General features: G+C 36.8%; 1 protein-coding gene and 1 long non-coding RNA gene across 2 annotated transcripts in view; both read left to right on the top strand.

The window, feature by feature from the left end:
- The window catches only part of LOC138402681 (uncharacterized), a 214,344-nt gene that overhangs the window by 140,212 nt on the left and 48,966 nt on the right, over positions 1-25,166 (top strand). The gene's annotated exons all lie outside the window — the stretch shown is intronic.
- Atet (ABC transporter expressed in trachea) overlaps positions 12,652-25,166 on the top strand; it is a 61,481-nt gene continuing 48,966 nt past the window's right edge. Inside the window, exon 1 of the mRNA XM_034970878.2 lies at positions 12,652-12,843. The gene's annotated coding sequence lies outside the window, so the exon portion shown is untranslated. The remainder of the gene's footprint in view (positions 12,844-25,166) is intronic.

Genomic DNA, 25,166 nt, shown 5'->3' with positions numbered 1-25,166 from the left:
TACATTACCATGCAAACTTCCACCGAAAATGGGTTTGAACGAGATCTAGTAAGTAGTTTTTTATTTATCGTGCAAAATGTCGATAAAATACGATTGTACTACGGAACCCTCAGTGCGCGAGCCTGACTCGCACTTGGCAGGTTTTTTTTATTCATATATGTAAACGCTTGACCACAATCACACCTGATGGAAAGGGATGATGTGGCCTAAGATGGGACGCGTTTACCTAGAAGATGCCTTTTCCTCTTGTTTTAAAGATACCCGGGTTGTAATTGGTAGGAAACACATGTCGTGAAAGAGTATTCCAAACCTTAGCCATGCGTATGAGGAATGATGACGCAAAACGTTTCGTGCGTGTAGATGGGATGTCGACGACATAAGGATATGAAACTAAGTTTTGTGATCTTTATAGTGTTCCGTACCCAAAGGGTAAAACGGGACCCTATTTTGTATGACGGCCGAAGAATCACGGATACGAACCGAATACGGATACAGAAGGCCCTCAGGCGATAGTAGACAAAATGGGGTATTTTACTACTATTGAATTTGATTAATATTATTACTTACTATATTATAAACTCGGATAAAAATAATGACGTACGCTGAAAAAATATTAGAATCCAACAAAGATTTACAAATTTACAGGCATTTTAATTTTGGAGTGGGAGGGTCTTTCTCGCAAAACGAAATTTGTATGAAACCGCACGAAGCTACTAGGTATAGCATTTGTCACAATGACGTCATAATTCTATATCGCTATCTCTGTCTTATCAGAAATATTTAAATGTTTATAACTTTTTTGTTACTTGATCGATTTAATTAGTTTTTCAGTTTTCGTCACTATTTTTATCCTAGTTTATAAAGTTTATAATAAAGTAATAAAAAAATTGGAGTCAAATACCCAATTGCGCCTAAGTCTGGTCTGGCCTTAAACACTATTACAAAATCCGTAGCTAATAAGCCTAGCAATCATTGCGGTTAGTGATGGTTTTCACAGATCACTATCGTTGTTACAAATAGATTTGCCGTTTGCTTCAAGCAGGTAGGTACATATACAGGGTGTAACCAGAACGCTAGCAAAAACGAAAACAGGTGATCGTACTGATGATATACGATACTTACCACAAAAAAGAACGCGAAAAAATATATTCAAAAAAATCCTACATTTTGTAAAAGTTCACGATATATTGCAAATAAAACGTCTGACTGACGCCAGAGTTCAACGAACGTTGCCTAAGTAGGCCACTCGGAGTCAATGCCTCGTCGTAGGTGGGGCATTGACCCGAGTTTTGCGTGCTATACATTGCAAGTTTGAAAAATACTAAATCACTAAAACTACATAAAAAAGAATATTACATAAATTTTTATTTTTTATTTTATGTAATTTTTTGCTAAATTAAAAGCCATTTATTATGATTGATATATTATTATGGTTTTTTATTTCTGTCCATATTACAGGATGCTCTTAAAAGGTCATATTCAAACTGTCATAACTCCTAAACTATTTGATTAATAGCTTTTATTTTGGTGTTTATTTTTAGAAAATATCTTGTTCTATCCAAAGCATGCAAAAAACAAGCAGGTTAATTGCCTAGTTTTCACAAAATTCTTAAAAAAAACAAAAAATGAACCTAATTTTCGTTATGTTTTTTACGGTTTACAATTTTTTTTCTGTATCTTAATGACAAAATTAGTCAATATTAATTTGTTGGGTACATTTTTATCTATCGAACAAAATTAGTTTTTTGTCTGTGCGACTGCTACATCATGAGAAATTGCTAAATAAATGCGAGTTCCCTTGCTTAGTCGAAATGAAAATTAAAATGGCTGCCATTTGCACAAAGTTGATTAAAAAAATTAAAAAAATTTGAATTAAAATTGTTTGTATCGCTCACCCTTAACGGGTCCAACATCGGCAACCAGACACACTGTATAATAGTACCTACTGTTAGATATTATAAATAAATGCAGGTACCTATTATAAAATAATGTACACAGTTGTAGGTAGATTCTAAATATTGACTTGACAGTGTTAATTTATCTATATTTTGTGAGTGTAGGAATGGATTGATGTGAAGGTAGGCTATAGAACGAATGTTGCCTGCATTCGCTTCGTTTATTTTGAGTTATAATAGTTAGTCTTACGACACACCGATTTATTCCTATACCAACATCCAAAGTGGTAACAGTGATTAATAAAACTATAAGAAATTCATCGTTATTCTTTCTGACGATAGAATCCTACCTTAATATTCAAGATTCATCCTCGGCTTTCTATTACTACTAACGTACTGAACCTGTTTGAAAGGGAAATGTCAGAACAGCATAATATTGTGATTGTATGAAATGCTCTAAAGTGTTCTTATTTTTCTAAAATAGGGCATTTTGTATAATATATAGTTCGTAAATAGGATTGCCATTTGTTCGAATTTCTTAAGACTTTTCCCACTTGCAAAACACTAGTTGCTAGAGTTTTTGCGGTTACCGTAATGAACGAACTATTTACATAGTATCTACCTACAAGTTTCTACGGACCCTGAGTGCGCGAGTCCGACTCGCACTTGGCCGGTTTTTAGGGTTCCGTCCCTCAAAAGGAAAAAGAAACTCTTATAGGACGCAGAATAGATTAGAATACATTTTTATTTCATTAACTGTGTACATGTTTAGGTTGCTTAGTTTTAATAGGTCTAACAGTTTGCCACTTTGTGGCGTGCAATACTGCAAAAAATATGACATTAATGAAAACACAATTGTCAAATATTTTGTTTACTAAGCTAAAAAAACACTATCTACTTACATGATATACTTCAGTAATTTTTACAAAAATACTCAAAAATATTATAAAATACCTTACTTAGGAACCAATTTCTGAACATAATATTACCTCAGTTTATTTCGAAAACACTCCATCAATCATTAGGTAGGTACCTACCTATTACAATCGAAATTGCTGTGATTGGTTGAATTTATGGCATCTTTGCTTCCACAATGCATTTTAGCAAATAGCGACATCCACTCATGTGGTGTTGGCCAATCACAGGTTTGCAATCGTCATACTGTAGCTGTCAAACTATCACGGTAGGGATCCACGTGTTAGAAGTTAGAACTAAAGCGAGAATAGTTATTGTTATTATGTAACCTATAATATAATATCTGTACCTAATATTTTAATCCCCAAAAGTAAGTTTTGATGTCTCTTGTCCTGAATTTTCAGTTTCATTCATATAGTCCCTAGCTACACCAGGCTTACCCCCACGTCTGCACTGCGCGCTACGTTGGAAAGAGACCTGCTAGTGCTAGAGAGGGATGGAGAGCTTGACCGAAATCGATGGCAGTGTACTATACACACTTAGCTGATTGCAAATCCAATTTATGTTCTTCATGTTCGTTTATATGTTCCAACCTACAGTACGACAAGGCTCTTTTAGCACTTGAATGACATTGACAGGGGGGCGTAGTTGTGCAGGTCAAAGGCTGCCAGCAAATAAAATCTGCTCAATTTTACGGAACATTATTGTAAATCGCCCCCCCCCCTCATCTTCTTCTAAATATATAAAAGGAAAAGGTGACTGACTGACTGACTGACTAACTGATCTATCAACGCACAGCTCAAACTACTGGACGGATCGGGCTGAAATTTGGCATGCAGGTAGCTATTATGACGTAGGCATCCGCTAAGAAAGGATTTTTGTAAATTCAACACCTAAGGGCGTGAAATAGGGGTTTGAAATTTGTGTAGTCCACGCGGACGAAGTCGCGAGCATAAGCTAGTTAAACATAATATTTTAATGTAGATAACGGGAACATGCTACGATTAATTTGATGTTTTTATTGGTCGATATTTAAACCCGTTTGCACGGGTCGTGCTCACGACGGGACTGCGGTGCTGCAAGAGATAAAGTTCGAGCTGTCAAGGGCAGTAGCGAACCACCCTCTTTCTTGTTCTTTTCGCTGGAGCTTCACAAGCTGTCTGGCAAAATACACTCACAACGTCACTATTAACTTTCGATGTCGTACGATGCTGTCTTGGTTTGCATAATTCTACCACTGGATTCCACATACTTGCTAGTTTAAAACCATCCTCACTATTGAAATTCTGGTGTTTGCGAATTTCTATGGCTTCGCCCACTAGTCTAGGTATATAGTAGCGGTATCAATCGTGGTATGTACCCGTTATCTACATTAAAATACCTATGTCGTTAGACTGGTATGAAGTTGCGCAGGACAGTAGTGTAGAAGGCCAATTATCTTTTTGGGTCACTGAACCAGGCAACGCGACGACGGGTAAGTTGGAATAAGAAATCAGCTGAGTGTGTAGCGGCTTATATCAAAAGATATATCGCTGTCTCGCTCACCTCCAGTGCACGAGCACCCAATGCACTGGGCTGTTATCAATCGGTGCGTTTCGCATTCATAAAAGAGTAAATTGGCTCGGGGAGTCTGTCCGTCATTATATTATTATTGTAATTTGTTATCATTAGGTATTAGGTATATATTATATTTTTAGTATGTCAGTAATGTATCATCATAATAAATTTGCACAGAATACGTCATTAGTTTTTCTATGATGTTGTTATTTATTTTTATTCCTACTGTAGTTATCTATTGGAAGACCCTCCAACAAGGTCGATGTAGGTAGGTACATTACTTTTGGGAGGGGTACTGTACTTGTTCTAGTTGAGAAGGTCAGATACTAGTTGGTCTCTGGAAAATTGAGATTTTTCATGTAGGTTCTCTCTGTAACCTCCTCTTAGACCTTCCAAGCGAAGCCGGGTCAGGATAGCAAGTCAAAAATAAGAAAGTAGGTAATAAAAGTAAGGTCGCAATAGTTTTACACGTGATTGGTTAATGAAACAATAACTATGAATCACGCGAGATGAATCCGAAACCAAAAGTATATATATCATATTATATATATATTATATTATAGTAATACATATTAGTATGGATATAATCCATACTAATATGTATTACAAGGTGATACCCGCGACTTCGTACGCGTGGATTTGGGTTTTAATAATCCCGAGGGAACTGTAAACTGTTTGATTATCCGGGATAAAAAATAGCCTATGTCCTTCCCCGGGATGCAAGCTATCTCTATACCAAATTTTGTCAAAATCAGTTAAATGGATGGTCCGTGAAAGGCTAGCAGACACACAGACAGACAGACATACTTTCGCATTTATAATATTAGTATGGATAAATACCAAAGTGTGTCTACCTGTCTGTCTGCTAGCTTTTCACAGCCCATCCGTTTAACCGATTTTGACGAGATAATAGAGATAGCTTGCATCCCGGGGACGGATATAGATTATTTTTGTCCTGGAAAATTAAAGAGCTCCCATGGGATTTTTAAAAGCCTATCAGAACTCCCATGGGATTTTTAAAGGCCTACTACCTGTTTAACCGATTTTGATGAAATTTGGTACAGAGAAAGCTTGCATCTTCGGGCGGGGATAGACAATTTCGACTACTTTTTGTCCCGGAATATTAAATTTTTTCAATACTCAAATTCATGCGAGTGAAGCCACAGACATCATTTAGTTAATGATAGTCAAAGTCAAAGTCAAATGATTTATTCAAAATAGGTAATAAATTACTCTTTTTGATGGTCAGTAGATAAACTAATTGTGATGGAATCTCTTCCGCCAATGTTCAGCGGAAAGCAATAAAATGACGATTTACTCGTTTACTTGTAAATACAACGTTGGATCATGATTCATGACGTTTATACAATCATCTAATCATCATCTATAGAAAAACCCGCGAGACCAAAAACTTTCCAAATTAGCGTTATAGTCCGTACAAAATGACTCCTCACGCGCCATTTTTAACTCTATGGGTCAACTGTCATGTCAAGAGTGCGGTTCACCTTTAAAATAACGCCTAAAATCGTACTTTTGAATGAAATTTGACACAAAAAGTTATTTAAATGACTCGTGTTGTTGAGGTCCAGTTGCAAGAAAAAATAGTTAAATTAACGTTACGTTACTGTTAAACTTTGACAGTAATATAAGCATAATGGTTGCAGTTGCACGAGTCAATCGAAATTGATCATAAAGGGGATCATGCCTACGTCAAAAATAAATTATTTCTAAGGAATTATTTAGTAGAGTTTCTTCCAAAATTCGTGAAATCCACGTTCGCTGTAAGTTTTAAGTTTGCTAATCATTTTACTTTTTTTTAATCGTTTATTAAGTGCTTTCTACAAGTTTGCTACATTTTAATTTTTTTTAATCGTTTATTAAGAGGTTTTTACATTAGGTACCTACTGTATGTCAGTTATCGATTTTTCAATTTCAAATACACTGGCTCCATTCAATGATATAACGCTGGAAGCCTTACGTGACAAGCATCCCTTACCAAATACCGATTCTGTGCTGCCAGATCCACCTTCTAACACTTCTTATTTACAGATAAAGGATGAAGAAACTTACGCTGCGATAATGTCGTTTTCTAGTGGCTCTGCTGGTGGCATGGACGGCATAACGCCACAACATCTTAAGGATCTTGTGGGAGTTACTGCTGGGGACGCCGGCAAGGCGCTACTGAGCGACATTACCAGACTATGTAATTTCATGTTATCTGGCGAGGTAAATTCATCCTTTCTACCATTCCTTTATGGCGCGAGGCTTTGTGCTTTCAATAAGAAAGATGGTGGCATCCGTCCCATCGCTGTTGGCTGTACTTTTCGCCGTTTGGCGTCAAAATTAGCGTGTAGTCACATAGTCTCTACCCTAAAGGATAAATTCCAACCTATTCAAGTTGGATTCGGCAGTAAAGGAGGTTGTGAAGCAGCAGTTCATTCGGCTCGTACTTTCTTAACGAATGGCGAGGTTGAGGTACTGCTGAAAGTAGATGTAAAGAATGCTTTTAATTCTTTGGACAGGGCAACTTTGCTGACAGAAGTCTCAACGCAACTTCCTGAAATTTACCCATATGTTTGGCAATGTTACAGCTCTGCTTCTAAATTATTCTTTGGAGATAGCGATATTAAGTCTTCTGTAGGCGTTCAGCAGGGGGATCCTTTAGGTCCGGCCCTGTTCAGCTTAGGGATCCATAACCATATCTCAAATTTAACATCTAAATTTAACATATGGTATCTTGATGATGGAACCATTGGGGGCAACGTGGATGACGTTCTAAAAGATCTTAATCATATTAAGCAACAGTTTGGGAAAATTGGTTTAGAACTTAATTTTTCGAAATGCGAATTGTTTTTTACAGAAAAACTGTCGCAAGAAAGAATTCTATTGGCCTCTGAATTATTCAATGAAATTTCACCTAATATTAAAATACTTGATAAACGTTCACTTTGCCTTCTCGGTGCTCCTCTTTATAATGAATCCATACAACCACTCTTGGATCAAAAAGTCAGAACATTTTCGGCTAATACCGACAAATTGGACACTCTAAATTCTCACATTGCATTTTCGATCCTAAAATATTGCCTTTTTGTACCTAAATTAATTTACATTCTCCGCGCGAGCCCAATTTGGAAATTTCATGGACTACTCGATAACATGGATGCCACCCTTAAAAGTACACTAGAACAAATTCTAAATTTAACTTTTGATGAGCACTCCTGGAACCAAGCAACTTTACCGGTCAAGTACGGTGGCATCGGCGTGAGGAAAATTTCCAGTGTAGCTCTTCCGGCTTTTCTGTCCTCTGTGCATAGTATAAAAGAGCTTAGCTCTCAAATTCTCAAATCCAATTCATCATTGACCTATGCCACAGAGGCCCTAGAGAGTTGGAAGGTCAGATGTCCCAATGTCGACATCCCGAAGGAACGTACTACACAAAAACTTTGGGATTTGCCATTGGTTCAACTGACACATACGAATTTGGTTCAAAATCTTACAAGTGACAGAGATCGTGCCAGGCTTCTAGCATTATCCGAAAAGGAATCTGGGTATTGGCTGCATGCCTTGCCATCAAAAAATCTCGGCACACTTTTAGATAACGAAAGTTTTCGTGTGGCTCTAGGTCTCAGATTGGGAACACCACTGTGCCATCAGCACAGATGTCCGTGTGGAAAAGAGGTTGATAAATTTGGAATCCACGGACTCTCTTGCCAAAGGAGCTCCGGTAGGCTGTTTAGGCATGGCTCTCTTAACGATACAATTAAAAGAGCTCTTGCCACCATAAATATTCCTGCGCTCATTGAGCCGGCAGGGATTAGTCGGGATGATGGCAAGAGACCTGATGGATTGACGCTGGTTCCCTGGGAACGGGGACGGGCGCTAATGTGGGACGCAACTTGCGTTGACACATTGGCCCCGTGTCATATCAGGAAGACAGCATCAAGACCGGGAGCCGCAGCAGAAACAGCTGAAAACGGCAAGCGGCGCAAGTATGCCTCTCTTATAGAGAGTTACATTTTTGTGCCGTTTGCCGTGGAGACCCTGGGGCCATGGAGTCTTAGTGCTAAAAATTTTTTACGAGACATTTCACCGCGATTAATAGCCTCAACTGGTGACAGAAGGGCTGGCTCATTTTTTGCGCAGCGGATCAGCCTAGCTGTCCAGCGCGGAAATGCAGCCAGTATTCTTGGCACCATTCCACGCGGTCATGATTTATATAGTAATTAGATAAGGCTAGCTTTAAGTTTTATTGTATTAAAAAAAAAAAAAACATAACTAATAAAAAAAAAAAAAATTTCAAATTAAAATTAATTGGCATTGTTACTAACCAAAGTTATTTCTGTTAAAAATTTGAATTGGTATTTCTCGTTCCATATCATCTCTGCATGCCGTTCTCTATTTGACCGATATGTCATCTCCCTGCCCCCCCTTTCCCCCCTCCTAAATGTGACCCACATGACCTATCAAACTTGACATGATTCATCTTTTGACCTCCGTTATTTGTATAAATTTGAATATTTGCCATTATTACTAGGACTAATATTATTATAAATGCGAAAGTGTGTTTGTTATTTGGTTTGTCCTTCAATCAAGTCGCAACGGAGCAACGGATTAACGTGATTTTTAGGGTTCCGTACTTCAAAAGGAAAAACGGAACCCTTATAGGATCGCTTTGTTGTCTGTCTGTCGTGTCTGTCAAGAAACCTAGAGGCTACTTCCTGTTGACCTAGAATCATGAAATTTGGCAGGTAGGTAGGTCTTAAAGCAGACATAAGGGGAAAATCCGAAAACCGTGAATCTGTGGGTACATCACGAAAAAAAATTTAAAATGTGTGAACAAAGTATTAGTATTTTTAACTTTTAAAGTTAATATACCAAGTAAGTATCATAATATGAAAGGATTTACCTGTACATTCTAAAACAGATTTTTATTTATTTTTGTGCACTATAGTTTTTAATTCATCGTGCAAAATGTCGAAAACAATACCCGAGTACGGAGCCTACGGTGCGCGAGTCTGACTCGCACTTGGCCGGTTTTTTATCATAATTTCACTAAAATTATAAGAAATAACGTAACAGATAATGTCTTGGTTGTTTATTGCCAACGCATTTCCTTTGTCTAAGGCTATAGTCTCCGATCTACATTTTCTTACCTACTTAAAACAAAGGAAATATTATATTATGAAACTACTTGTAGTGATGCCCTCGAATTATTAGGGTTCCGTGCCCAAAGGTTGCCAAGGGGTATTTTCAATTTTCAAAGTAAAATAACTATACGATATAGATACGTAGACTATGATGGAAAAGCCTGTATGGAGTTGTGTACGAAAACAAGCAAATAACAAGATGATATAGGCATAATACTTAGCTGTAAATAATATACATGTATCTACCATATTCAAGCAAATCAAATTATTATGAATATCATTAAAAGATTCACAATATAATTTGCAGAAGTAATATTAAAATTTCACATTTTTTTTTAAAGAAAGAATATTAGCCATGTTAAATGACTTCCTGTCCTTGTCCTGTCCCTGTCCATAGGAGTAGGTAGGTACGTCAATAGACAAAACGGGCAGGGTTTGAACCGTCGACCTTTCGGTTTTCAGTCCACTCCTTTACCAGTTGAGCTATTGAGGCTCAAATATTAACCTTGTAGTATCTCGGTACATAAATGACTTACGACAATATTATGCCACTTTTCTGTATTATAATTATTTATTAATTTACAAGATAGTGACAAATGTGTCAAAGTCGGACATAACGATACTTTTAAATAAATAAACTGGGTCATAGGAATAATATTAACAACCTAAAAAATCACGTCATAATCGAAAAGATAACGAATGTTCGGTTTCATTCAATACTTAAAAAATCCGTGAAGAAAAATAGAAGACACTCCGCATCTCTGAAGCCATTTGGCCTCATTTTCCACAATTTATAGAAGAAGAGATCTGAAAAAACATAAAAAGGTATGTCATTTAGAATCAGCTACAATAAAATAAAAATAAAAATCTTTTTTATTCGAATAAACTTTTACAAGTACTTACGAATAGTCGGATGCATCTACGACTGGTTCGGAATGCCATAAACCGAGAAGAACCAGCAAGAAACTCGGCGGTTGCTCTTTTCAAATATTTGATATAGGTACAAGATTATGCCATGTATAAAATAGTATTTGCAGTCTTGTGCGTTGCTGGAACGAGCTGCAGGTCAAATCCACGCTCTTTTACCATTTAGATAATCTTCAATTGTGTAATATGCTTTTTTCAGGAGCATATTTTTAATAGATTTTTTAAACTTGTGCAAAGGTAAGTCCAAAATAGTTTGCGGGATTTTATTATTTTATTAATAGATATATAGATATATAGGTACCTATTTACATATTCGAGCGTTATTACTGTTCGAAAGAAAATCAAAAATTTAAGTGTAGATTAAACTAATTTAATCACAAGAATACTATGGAGGGTTGTGATTAAATAAGTTTAATTTCCAATTAAATTTTTAAATTTCTTTTTAACAACTCAAGCGTAAGTAGGTAACTATCTACAATACGCGGCCGAAAGTAATGTACATCGGCCTTTAGATTGACATTGCGGCTTTGTAGAGCGTTGTCTCTGTCACTCATACCTATATGACCTGCACGGCAGGGACAATGCTCTACATTATTTGCTATCTCCATCTAAAGGTCGATGTACATTACTTTCGGACGCGTACTGTATTTGTTTTTATGTTGTTACCACACGAGACTCATGTGTTGTTGCTGCATGACACAAAACGATTAGATTGTACTTTGGAGATACTAAAGATACCTATAAGTACCGCAAATTGCTAATGCGCGTGGCCGCCATTTTAGTGACGTCAGCACTACTAGTGACTAGACTAAATTTTCGAGCTGATGGTATATTTTTATATATCAAAATGACGTAGGTACATAATATATCAAAATGGTATATCAAAATGACGTCATTTCGATGTTAATCAGACATGGTGCCAGCGTAATAGCAATTAGCGGGACTTATTTAATTAAGAAACAGTACAAACTAATAGTACAGTTACTTAACTTAGGTCACTTAGGTATAGAGTATAGACTATAGACACCAATGATATACAAACAATAGATATGGAGATACGTACGAGTATTGCATAATACGGGCCAAAACTGATCTATTGATTTTATGATTTGTAGTCGTAACTTGTGATGCTATGAACAAAATAGCTCTCTATTTGTCTTTACATTACGTCACAATTAGAATCGACAATCGATTCGCGAGACGCGAGTATACTTCGAAAACATAAAACAGCTGTATCGGACTGCGTCGCCTTTGTTCGGTGGAAACAGGGACGTAAGCGAGAAATACACATGGGACTTTTTGTTGCGCAACTTTTTGTCCCTTTGTCGTCCTGCGCACACTTGCTCCGGTTATATGACCGACAAACATAAAAGTTACAACAGCTGTGTAGCAACGGACTGCGTCGCCTTTGTTCCGTGGAACCAGCGACGTAAGCGAGAAATACACATGGGACTTTTTGTTGCGCAACTTTTTGTCCCTTCGTCTTCCTGCGCACACTTGCTTCGACGACATGACTGATATAATATAGAAGTATGCTTAAAATTCATTAGTTAACCTAAAAAGTAAGTAGGTATGTATTTTTTGAATAATTTCTTTCATGCATTTAGATTTTTTCTTCACAAAATATATGTTCAGGTGCAGCAATTTTTTATGATTACTGTAAAAATAGCTTAAATCTGCCTCTAGGGTAGTTGTAGAGTTAAGCTTGTTGAAAACCCTGAAAACTTTTGTCAATATCTTGATCAATATTTAGTTTGCTGTTGTAACAAGTATTTTGGTAGGATAGGATGTCACGTGGTCTTACTCAAAACTCTACAAAAATGTCGTAGTTTTAGTTTTTAAGTTCGCGTAAAAATTATCACCAATATAATATCATCTTACAAATGCAACAAAGGACTTTAAAAAGTGTAATTTATTACCTATTTTGAATAAACCGTTTCATTTGATTTGATGTCATGTCTGGGGACCGAAAAAAACAATTTCACAACTTATCAAATAATCGGACTTGTCCAATATCAAATTGAATGGAAATGAGTTTGGCCTAAAAGAGGTTTGCGTGACAGAAAAAGCGAAAAATGATTTTTTGCTAACAGGGTCCGCAATTAATTATCGAGAGGAAAATCGCTAATGTGTGCATTGAAAATATGTACGCGTATAGTATACCAAGTACAGAGTACAGACAGCAGCATAGACCGCACCGAGTTCGTTGTCTCGCGAACCAGAATTCAGTAGCATACGACTTGGCGTGTAGGGTGGATGTATGTCCGCCAGTTCGTCGGTTACAAGTAAAATAAAGTCAGGGCTTCCAGTGCGTATTTTTTGTACTCATTGTGTAACCGAGTAACCCAAGTGTTTACAGTGCCATTTTGTGAATCAAATTTGGATTTGGCTCTGCGAATTTGGTGAATATCTATCGTTTAATTGAATATATTTTATACTGGCTTAAAATTTATTACTTAGTTATATACCTAGTCGAAATTATGTTTATTTTATTTTTGTGCATGCATCTATTGTTTTTGTTGTAATGATATCATTATTATTTGAAACATTTTTGTTTGTGATTCAACATGGATTCATTTCATGCTGCTGGTAGCTTCGTTTAATTTCATCAATTTACTCTTATAATGTTATCCTTTGTTGATTTCGATTTTTGTTTATAGTTACGACTGCGTTTACTCAAGCGATCTGATTCTAGTGAAAATTGTTCAAGCAAAGTCAGGTTTAAATTCTTATTGGTATACTTTGGCATTTTCTTTTTGATATTTCCAACAATCACCTCTGCTGTGGACAGTTTTTCACGGTCTTTGTCATTCATGGTCTTTGTTGAATTCAATAAAACGTCATTATGATTAAGCTCTATGTAAAATATTGCGATATTCATTTATTAACACAAACTTCTACTTAGTTGTCTGTGTTTATTAATACCTAACTTTTAATTCTTTATTCAACTTCTTATAGGTCTTTTATGGTCTATTCTATTTCTTCTATTAGTATCTTTTATACCTACCGCAGCGCGGTTTGGATCTGCATTGATAATTTACATTATTGTTCTTGTAATATTATAGAATGCAAGACCGAGATAGAATTAGGTCATAATTAGGTACCTACGCTAATTTGCTATGGGTCACACATTATGATTTGAATAATAATCAATTTTGCACCGTATACGTTTTATATCTTTCAACTATGAGGAAAACCTTTATAGACATTTTTTTGACGCACTTTTTATTTTTGCCTTATATGGCATCACTTACACAATCAATTTAGATCGCGATCAAGTAGCTCTCATCGCGATCGCGGAACGCGATCTAAATTGACTGTGTAAGGTAGCCCTAGAGCAGCCCTATAACTTAACTCTCCGATCCGCAAATATGATCCGATTATAACATCTATAACTGTACTACAAAGGCTAATCAGAGATCTTGAAATCCTGAAAACCGTGAAAGTGCGGAAGTTGGAGTACTATGAGCCATATTATGAGAAACAGCGAATCCGACCCCTTCAGCTCATAATTTTACTAAGGGAAAACAGCCGGCATGCTCTGCAAAGCTCTAATGGTTGCCAACCTCCAATAGGGGACGGCACTACAAGAAGAAGAAGATATTGAGCCTCAATAGCTCAACCGGTATAGGAGTGGACTGAAAACCGAAAGGTCGACCGACGACGGTTCAAACCCCGCCCGTGTTGCACTATTGTCGTACCTACTCCTAGCACAAGCCTGACGCTTAGTTGGAGAGGAAAGGGGAATATTTGTCATTTAACATGGCTAATATTCTTTATAAAATAAAAAAAATTAAATATACCTACTTAGGTAATCCGTTTCCTTCAAAGCTGATGCGATTTTTAACACGTAGGTTGGTGCATTATAATTCAATGATTTTGAATGATAAATAGGTACTTTTTGATATGAAAAATCAGGGTTCCATCTAAGTAAATATCTTGATGAATTATTAAGACATCATAACCTTGATGATAATATTATTATTTAAGTACCTACTTATTTAAATTTTTTTTTGTTCTCTAAATCTATTTTGAGCGAAACGTAATAATTATTATCTTACTTAATTAATTCTTTTTTCGTCGATCGTCTTTCGTGTGCTAATAATTCTGATAACTATATTATATTAGTTATTTTTTATATTTGCATTCTTGTCCTACTTTGGAAAATATAAAACTTTGATATACCATTCCAATGACGTTATAACGAACTCACATAAACTTCAACAGTTTCTAGAGGATGGCGAACTGTGTATTTTAAAATGTATTGTTGAAATTTTCGTGATCAATAAGCTAAAAAAAAAATACTTATGGCCACCTTTAAGTGGTCTTATTTATTTACTACACTAATTTAAGTTAATTATGCCCACATACCACTTAGGATTAGTGGCACTAGTGGTTTGTGATTATACCCTAATCTAAAATCTAATTATATACAATTAAGTACCTACTTATTGCATAAATCATCCAAATCAAGTTTTTCTGCATTTAGTTCTGTTATCATGTCGTTTAACTCTTACCTACTAATGTTGAACATGAATCACGATTAAAATGTTATTCTAAATTTAGTTTTTATGGTTTTACATTTAAATAACTACTTAAATGTTTATCAATTAGCCATCGAGCCTTGCAGCATCAGGATTGAAGAGATGGGACTTGGAATTATGGTATGGTATGTAACAAAGTCTATGCTCCGCATTTACAGTATTATTTCACCAGGAACAGTTCAAAAACCCTCTATAGTTTAAGAGTGCTGTACCCTACATCATCAGGGTTGAGGAGTTGGGAATTGGAGTCCAAGCATGAAGTCGTTGCTTAGTAGGTACCTACAACATTAATTCACTATGAACACTTTCTGAATCTTGATAACTTAGGCGGGCAGTAATCCTGCAGCATCAGGATTGAGGGTTTGGATTCAGAATTTTTTATGGCCACCACCAGATACATCTTTTGTTGTTTGAAAAAATATATTTGCAAATCGGTCCAGTAACGTCGAAAAATTTGGTTAAAAAAACGGCCCGAATTAAGAACCAGCTCCTTTTTGGAAGTCGGATAAAAACTATTGAATTCGGTTAAGATTTGACGGTACTTATACCACAATACGGAATGCAACATTGCCAAAAATCTCGCCAAATCAATAACCTCCTCTTGAGTGTGTTTTTTAACGTTATAGATGACATGATATGACATGAAACAAACACAAACTTACACAAAATTATACGGAGGTGCTGTTTTAAGGAAAGAAGAAAAACTACTTAGTTTAGATTGTTGACTTATAAATTACGATGAGTATGAATATAATTAATTCCTACAGCAGAAAATACTCACTGTTGTTAACATCTTGAAAAAATACAAAAAAAATTGGAATCAATTAGCTTACGATTAGATACAAATTAAATAACAATGTAAAAAGTGAATTAAAATTATAAAAAAAATTGCATGCATATACCCTATTGCTGGCCGGGTGTAACTTGAAAACGATTTTCGGCGAAACCAGTTTCTCTTTTTGCAATGTCTGGGTCGTTCGAACCTGAGATGTGTAAGGCTATAAATTGAAAGACATGTTTTTATTCTTTGTGTACTTATTTGGGTATTAAATCCGTACTTGTTTTATACATTACTAGCTTATTCCCGCGACTTCATCCGCGTGGACTACACAAATTTCAAACCCCTATTTTCCCCCTTAGGGGTTGAGTTTTCAAAAATCCTTTCTTAGTGGATGCCTACGTCATAACAGCTTTCTGCATGCCAAATTTCAGCCTGATCCATCCAGTAGTTTGAGCTGTGCGTTGATAGATCAGTCAGTCAGTCAGTCACCTTTTCCTTTTATATATTTAGACTAGCTGATGCGCGCGACTTCGTGCGCGTGAATTTAGGTTTTTAAAGTCTCGTGGGACCTCTTTGATTTTCCGTGATGAAAAGTAGTCTATGTCACTCGCCAAGGTCTTCAACTATAGGTACCTATGCAAAAAATCACGTAAATCCGTTGCTCCGTTGTGAAGGACAAACCAATAAACCAACAAATAAACACATATTTATAATAATTGGGTAGTGATATCTGTTTCGACTGTTTCGATAATAAATAAAACAAACGCATCCTGTTTGCTCTATTTGATCGTATTTCCGACCAAATTAATCTATCTGGTCGTATTTCCGACCAAATCAATCTATCTGGACGTTTTTCCGACCAAATCAATCTTATTTTGCAAATTTGTTTTTATGATGTCTTACCGATATACTAGCTATGCTCGCGACTTCGTCGACAAATTTCAAACCCCTGTTTTACCCCTTCAGGGCGTTTGTGGACTAATCCATATTCGGTTCGCATCCGTGATTCTTCGAAGTGGCCATCATACAAATACATACACATTCGTGATTCGATTCGTATTTTTACGGAATCCGTGATTTCACGCATGACTCCACAAACGTCCTTAGGACTGAATTTTCAAAAATCTTTTCTTAGCCTACGTCATAATAGCTATCTGCTTGCCAAAATTTCAGCCCGATCCGTCCAGTAGTTTGAGCAGTGCGTTGATAGATCAGTCAGTCAGTCAGTTTTTCCTTTTAGAAGTAAACATCGATGCATATTTCGTTATTGGAGGAAACATTTTCATTACAAGATTTATACTTAGGTATTTGTAAACATTTATTTATTTACTAGCTGACCTGCCCCGGCTTCGCTCGGGTGGAGTTTAGAAAATTGAGGGGGAGGTTGAATTAAATTTTTCTCTCCGTAAGAACTATTCTCGTACTTGAAGGAATATTATGAAAAAAGAATTAGCGAAATCAGTTCAGCTGTTCTCGAGATTTGCGATGAGCAACACATTTAGTGATTTATTTTTATATTATAGATTAAACATTTATTTATTTGTTTTGAACACAGCATGCATCTGGCCATTTCTGTAGTTTCTAAACACGCTTGTTTTTAACTTCCGTATAATATTTTCTACCTATTTTGTAGTAACATCAATTAAATATTTACTATTTCTTTTATAAGGTGTTATTTTATAAGGTCAGTTGTTCAAGTAATTTTATGACTGGTTTTATTCGTTCTTCCTTGTTTCAAGCAGGCATAGACAGGAAATGTAAAAGTCATATTGCTAGTTTTTTAGGGTTCCGTAGCCAAATGGCAAAAAACGGAACCCTTCTAGATTCGTCATGTCTGTCTGTCTGTCTGTTTGTCCGTCCGTATGTCACAGACACTTTTTTCCGAAACTATATAAGAGCTCTATACCTACTGTTCCCCATACTTAGAACTGAAACTCAACATTTTTTTTTTCATCAAACCAATTATCTATGGATAGGTCTTCAAAAATGATATTGAGGTTTCTAATATCATTTTTTTTTAAACTAAACAGTTTGCGCGAGAGACTTCCAAAGTGGTAAAATGTGTCCCCTAAGCCCCCCCCCCCCCCCTATAACTTCTAAAATAGAGAATGATAAAACTAAAAAAAATATGTGATGTAGGTACATTACCATGCAAAATTCCACCGAAAATTGGTTTGAACGAGTAGTAAGTAGGTTTTGATTTATCGTGCAAAATGTCTATAAAATACGATTGTAGTACGGAACCCTTAGTGCGCGAGTCTGACTCGCAATAAGCCGGTTTTTATCAGGTTTTTATTGAAATAAATATTTTTTTAACGTATTACGCTGATGTTAAGACTCATTTACGCCATAAGAACATATGCGACATGCGGCATGCCAACAGACCCGTGAACTCATGTCTAACTGTGCTTTGATGGAAAAACATTTTTTTTTGATTATTCTGCTACAAAAACTATTTTTTATTTTTACTAGATGATGCCCGCGACTTCGTCCGCCTGGAATTAGGTTTTTTAAAAAAACCCGTGGGAACTCCTTCCCCGGGATGCAAGCTATCGCTGTACCAAATTTCGTCAAAATAGGTTGAACGGTGAAAGGCTAGCAGACAGACAGACACACTTCCGCATATATAATAATATTAGTATTAGTATGGATTCATATATACAGATGCAAGCGAATATAAAATATGTAGGTAATTAATTATCATCATCATCATCATCATCAACTATTCATCAACCGATAGAAGTCCACTGCTGGACATAGATCTCTTGTATGACTTTCAATTCAGCGGCTTCCTGCGACTCGTTTGATATCGTCCGTCCACCCAGGGTAAGGTCTTCCAACGCTGAGCTTTCCGGTGCGGGGTCGCCATTCTAGCACCTTGGGGCCCCCTACGTTTATCTGTATTTCGAATTAAGTGCTTATTGTGCCCTGCCCATTGCAACTATAATAATATCTATCATTGTTGGCCATATTGAAATTGAATAGACAGTTGTATTTAAAGGTCAGTTGTATTTAAAGAAGCTGCGATAGCCTTATAGTAGTTAGGGCGTCCACCTTCTAATTGGAGGTCGGGGGTTCGATCCCGGGCACGCACCTCTAACTTTTCTGAGTTATGTGTGTTTTAAGTAATTGAATATCACTTGCTTTAACGGTGAAGGAAAACATCGTGAGGAATCCTGCATGCCTCAGAGTTCTCCATAATGTTTTCAAAGGTGTGTAAAGTCTACCAATCCGCACATGACCAGCGTGGTAGACTATGGCTAAAACCCTTCTCACTCTGAAAGGAGACCCGTGCTCAGTAGTGAGCCGGCTATGGGTTGATCATGATAATTTAAAGGTCACACAGTTCCCTAAAGCAGTGGCAAGTTCCATCTATCTCGTGTAAATTTGTACGATAAAAAATATTATACTTGTACCTCTTTACATCTGTAAATGAATAGCATTGAAACGATAATTTATTATTGTACACTCAGAGCCAATATTTATATTTTCTATTAGATGATGCCCGCGACTCCGTCCGCGTGAATTTAGGTTTTTTAAAATCCCGTGGGAACTCTTTGATTTTCCGGGATCAAAAGTAGCCTATGTCCTTCCCCTGGATGCAAGTTATCGCTGTACCAAATTTCGCCAAAATCGCTTGAACGGATGGACCGTGAGAGGCTAGCAGACAGACAGACACACTTTCGCATTTATAATATTAGTATGGATGTCTTGTTGCTCGTCATTACAGTACAGTTGTGTACGCGGCAGAAAGTAATGTACATCGGCCTTTAGAATGACATTTCGGCTTTGTAGCTTTTTCACTCATACCTATGTGACGTTTTGTCGGTCTCAACGACAGAGACTTACAGCTATCTCCTAAAGGTCGATGTACGTCGTCGGAACAAATATGACAGTTTGTTTGTGCGCTTCTTTTGCTTGAAGCACGTTGGGCTTAGTGCTCCGGTGGAAGAAGCGCCGGAATAACCAGCATCTTAGCTGTTATAAGATGGGATGTGTGGCACAGTTTGGAAAATAAACGTCTTTTCTTTTCTTTTTAGGGTTCCGTACCTCAAAAGGAAAAACGGAACCCTTATAGGATCACTTTATTGTGTCTGTCGGTCTGTCAAGAAACCTACAGGGTACTTCCCCTTGACATAGAATCATGAAATTTGACAGGAAGGTAGGTCTTACATTCGGGGAAAAATCTGAAAACCGTGAATTTGTGGTTACATCACACAAAAAAAATTAAATTGTGGTCATGAACTAATAATAATTAGTACCAATTATTAAAGTAAGATAACTATATCAAGTGGGGTATCATATGAAAGGGCATCACCTGTGGATTCTAAAACAGATTTTTATGAACATAGTTATTGATTTATCGAGCAAAATGTCGTAAAAATACGATTGGACTACGGAACCCTCGGTGCGCGAGCCTGACTCGCACTTGGCCGGTTTTCTTATTGGTAGTCACTGTTTTTAAGCTGTCATGCTAGACTTTAGTCATAGGTACTTAAGTAGATAAAAATACCTATTGGTCACAATTTTGTACTCAAGATTTGATCTAGTTTGTCCTCGAACATTCACCGCGACTGCCGCGACGCCGCCGGGTTAATAACCAATTCTGCCAGACCGGCAAATCTCGCTACCGTGAAATACCTAATCTCTGTGACTCATTTTTTTTTTTTTAAAAAGAATATTAGCCATTTTTTAAATGACTAATATTCCCCTTTCCTCTCCAATTAAGCGTCAAGCTTGTGCTAGGAGTAGGTACGACAATAGTGCAACGGGCGGGGTTTGAACCGTCGACCTTTCGGTTTTCAGTCCACTTCTATACCGGTTGAGCTATTGAGGCTCTAATTCACAAACGCTGCGTTTACATCTATCAACTATTTACAGTACGCAGCAGTAATGTATATCGACCTTCAGAAAGATAGCAGATTTGTAGAGCACCGTCTCTATCATTGAGACCGACAAAACGTTATACCTATATAGATGTGAGTGACAAAGACAACGCTCTGCAATGCCGAAATGTCATTCTAAAGGCCGATGTATATTACTTTCGGCCATGTACTGTACCTATATACTAACGGGTGCTTGCGTGCTTGCGATTTTACACAATATTATGTTAAGCATAGAATTTTGTAAATAACCATATTGCCTATAAATAAACTCTGTTAAAAACTCTGTTTAAACTCATTTGCTTAGTAGGATAGTAGGTCATATCATAGTAGATCACTATTTACTATACTAACCAAGCGCAGATTGACAAATTCGCCAAGTCTCGGTATTATATCGACCTATATACACATTTCAATTTTTAATTATTAATGTTTTTATATGGGTCCCAGACCTGAAATAAAATGATTTTATTTTATTTATTTATTTATTATTTAAAAATCCTGTGGAAACTCTTTGATTTTGGGGATAAAAATCAAAATGTACTTAACCTATTATTATTATTATTATTATTATTTATTTATTATTTAATTAGAACGGCCATAAAGCCAATTACACTAATTAAAATACGAGTACAAACTAACATAAACATACTTACAAAAATTAACAACTTAAAATTATAAATTTTAAAAAGCAAAATTATAAATTTTCACAAAAGTGCAAGATCTGACCCATGAGGTCAGCCCATTTGTCAGCAAATATGTCACAGCGAGGGGACTCCTTCAGCAGCGCGTTGAGCGCAGCCAAAGTGCGCGGTATGGGTGACCACTGACCGGAGCGCGCTACCGTGCGACTAAACGGACTTACGAAAAATTTGGAGCGGTGGCGGAGATAGCTGTAATTAGAGGGTGCATAAACGCAGCAGAGCTTGTTGTGTAGTTCAGAGCAGTCGATCACACCCCTAAGAATCTTGCAAATTGTACCAATTTGGTCGCAGTCTCTTCTGGTTTTGAGCGAGTGGAAACCCAAGTGCCCTTGGAGAAATTTTGTGGGATACATAAATGGGTAATACCCGTGCAATTTTTTATATAAATACCTTAGAAAGGCTTTTTGAACCTTTCTAAGGTATTTATATAAATATATATCCGTCCTTTCTCTGTGCTAAATACAAATAGGTATTGTACGCGACAGGGCGACATGGCCATCGCGGTATGAGGCGGGGGAACGTCCTGTACACCCGCAGGTCTGTGCGGCTGTGCGGGTGTGCGGAGCGTCCCCATCCTGCATGCTATCTCGATCTGTCGCGTTCTATACCTAGATGATGACCGCGATTTTATCGGCGCGTGGATTTTGCTTTTTTAAACATCCCGTGGAAACTCTTTGTTTTTCCGGGGCCTTTCCCTGGAATGCTAGATATCTCTGTACTAAATTTCGTCAAAATCGGTTAATCAGATGGGTCGTAAAAAGCTAGCAGACTGAAATGGAAAGGAATGGACTGAAGTAACAGACATAACTGCCCTGAAAACTTTTTACAGACATGGCAATATTTAGTTTCTAGTCCAATATTAGTCTAGTCTAATATTTAACCTTTTCTCGTCACTGGTCGTGACCTAGCGCTGAATATGAAAGTAGTTCGTCGAACAATTGTCTGCTGAACTTAGGAACCGGTATGTCTAAAAGACCTTGTGAAATAAACTAATACTTTCTAAATTGAAAGTGCTATATCTGAAAATAAGTATATTTTACCACTGCTGTAAGGCAAGAGCCTCAATAGCTCAACGGGTAAAGGAGTGGACTGAAAATCGAAAGGTCGACGGTTCAAACCCCGCCCGTTGCACTATTGTCGTACCTACTCCTAGCACAAGCCTGACGCTTAGTTGGAGAGGAAAGGGGAATATTAGTCATTAAACATGGCTTACACCTATTCTTAACCGGCCAAGTGCGAGTCAGGCTCGTACAATGAGGGTTCCGTACTACAGACGTATTTTTCGACATTTTGCACGATAATTCAAAAACTATGATGCATAAAAATAAATAAAAATCTGATTTAGAATGTACAGGTGAAGACCTTTCATATAATACCCCACTTGATATAGTCACTTACTTCGAAAGTTGAATATACTAATTTAATAATTAGTATCTTCAACTTTCGAAGTGAGTGACTCCAATGTTCATGACCACAATTTAATTTTTTTTGTGTGATCTAACCCTAAATTCACGGTTTTCAGATTTTTCCCCAAATGTCGGATATAAGATCTACCTACCTGCCAAATTTCATGATTCTAGGTCAACGGGAAGTACCCTGTAGGTTTCTTGACCTATTAAAATAATTAAATATCACTTGCTAAAGTAAAACATCGTGAGGAAACCTGCACGCTTGAGAGTTCTCCATAACGTTCTCAAAGGTGTGTGAAGTCTACTAATCCGCACATGGCCAGCGTGGTAGACTATGAATGGGAATCCTAAAAATGGAAATAGTTTTCTTTACAATAATCTCAAGTTAGTTAGTTTGAACCGGGGCGTACACTTCAGGTACGCCCACGGAGATAAACATAGGTACGCTCTGAGCACACAGAAACGTGCTCAAGTCTCTCAAACATAACATTTTCACGTACCAAGATGAAGCCAAGGTTAAGGGTTATGTTTTAATGACGTATCTACAGTTGCTACTAAACTACTAGCAGTTAACTGCGATATTATCCGAGCATAGAAACTGTTTTCCCCAACAACTTCTATTTACAATAGGTATACCTAGGTAGGGTGGGATTTGGGAACTAGGAACGCTCCGCACACCGCACAGCCCTCGCGCTAATTCGGTGCGGGTGAGCGCGGGCGCTGTGCGGGTGTGCGGGGCAAAAACTCCGGTTTTGAGGGTTCTGTATCTCAAAAGGAAAAACGGAACCCTTATAGGATCACTTTGTTGTCTGTCTGTCTGTCGGTCTGTCAAGAAACCTACAGGGTACAAAGTCAAAGTCAAAGTCAAAGTCAAAGTCAAATGATTTATTCAAAATAGGTAATAAATTACTCGTATTGATAGTCTGGTATGGTGTTACATTTGTAAGATATAGTGGTGATAATTATTACGCAAACTTAAAACTAAAGCTACGAGGGTTCCAAACGCGCCCAGGTCTGAGAAGAGCCCACAACAAACTCAGCCGGGTACTTCCCGTTAACCTAGAATCATGAAATTTGGCAGGTAGGTAGGTCCTATTGCAGACATTCGGGGAAAAATCTGAAAACCGTGAATTTTTGGTAACATCACACAAAAAAAATTAAATTGTGGTCATGAACTAAAAATTTGTATTTTCAACTTTCGAAGTGAGATAACTGTATCAAGTGGGGTATCATATGAAAGGACTTCACCTTTAAATTCTGAAACAGATTTTTATTTATTTTTATGCATCATAGTTTTTGAATTATCGTGCAATACATAATATATGTCGAAAAAATACGACTGTAGTATGGAACCCTCCGTGCGCGAGCCTGACTCGTACCTATTTGTATTTTTTTGGGAATTGTAGTTATACAATTTTTCCTCAAGCATTTATTTTAAATTGACCGTTACAACTTACAATTATTTCGAATATGACGGCCATGTTACGAAACAAAGGTGCGACCATCTTGACCTTTCGTGACACAGTTTTTCAGCGGACAATTATTATTGGTATTAAAAGACGCTATATTGTTTCTTGATGGATATTGCAAGTGATGTGCTGCCCACGCGGACGAAGTTGCGAGCATAAGCTAGTTATGTAATAAACATGATTTATAGCAATCCTGCTAGCTAATTATATTTTAATTACAGTAGTAAAATTATTTAAGTACTTATATTATGATAGGTATTATATGATAAAAAGCTTGGATAATATATTGTATAATAACATTGTAAATTGAAAAATTAAAAAGAGCAACCACCGAGTTTCTTGCTGGTTCTTCTCGGTGGGAACGGCGTTCCGAACCAGTGGTAAATTAAAACTACCTGACTATTCATAAGCACTTGTAAAAAGTTTACATGAATAAAAAACATTATATTCTATTCTATTCTATCTGCCTACAATGTAAATTCACTAAACTGCTGCACTTAGTAGTAAAATATACAATACTAGCTTATGCTCGCGACTTCGTTCGCGTGGACTACACAACTTTCAAACCCCTATTTCACCCCTTTATGTGTTGAATTTTCAAAAATCCTTTTTTAGAGGATGCCTACGTCATGTCATAATAGCTATCTGTATGCCAAATTTCAGCCCGATCCGTCCAGTAGTTTGAGCTGTGCGTTGCCTAGTCACGTGATGACTAACAAGTCAGGTCTAGTCCTAGTCCTAGACCTAGACCTAGGTCTACTTAATTGTTATTATTTGTTCTTTATCTGTACCTACTATTAATATTTTTCTGTGTCCTTTTATAATTTATGTCAGCCTCAGCACTCAGCAACTTAAAGGCAATATTTATGATTTGATTTGATTTGATTATAAATCAGTCAGTCAGTCAGTCAGTCACCCTTTGCTTTTATATATGT

The sequence above is a fragment of the Maniola hyperantus genome, chromosome 8 (genome assembly GCF_902806685.2).
Source record: "Maniola hyperantus chromosome 8, iAphHyp1.2, whole genome shotgun sequence".
NCBI classification, from domain to species: domain Eukaryota; kingdom Metazoa; phylum Arthropoda; class Insecta; order Lepidoptera; family Nymphalidae; genus Maniola; species Maniola hyperantus.
Note: the sequence above shows the minus strand (reverse complement) of the source record. Positions and strands in the feature narration are given on the sequence as shown.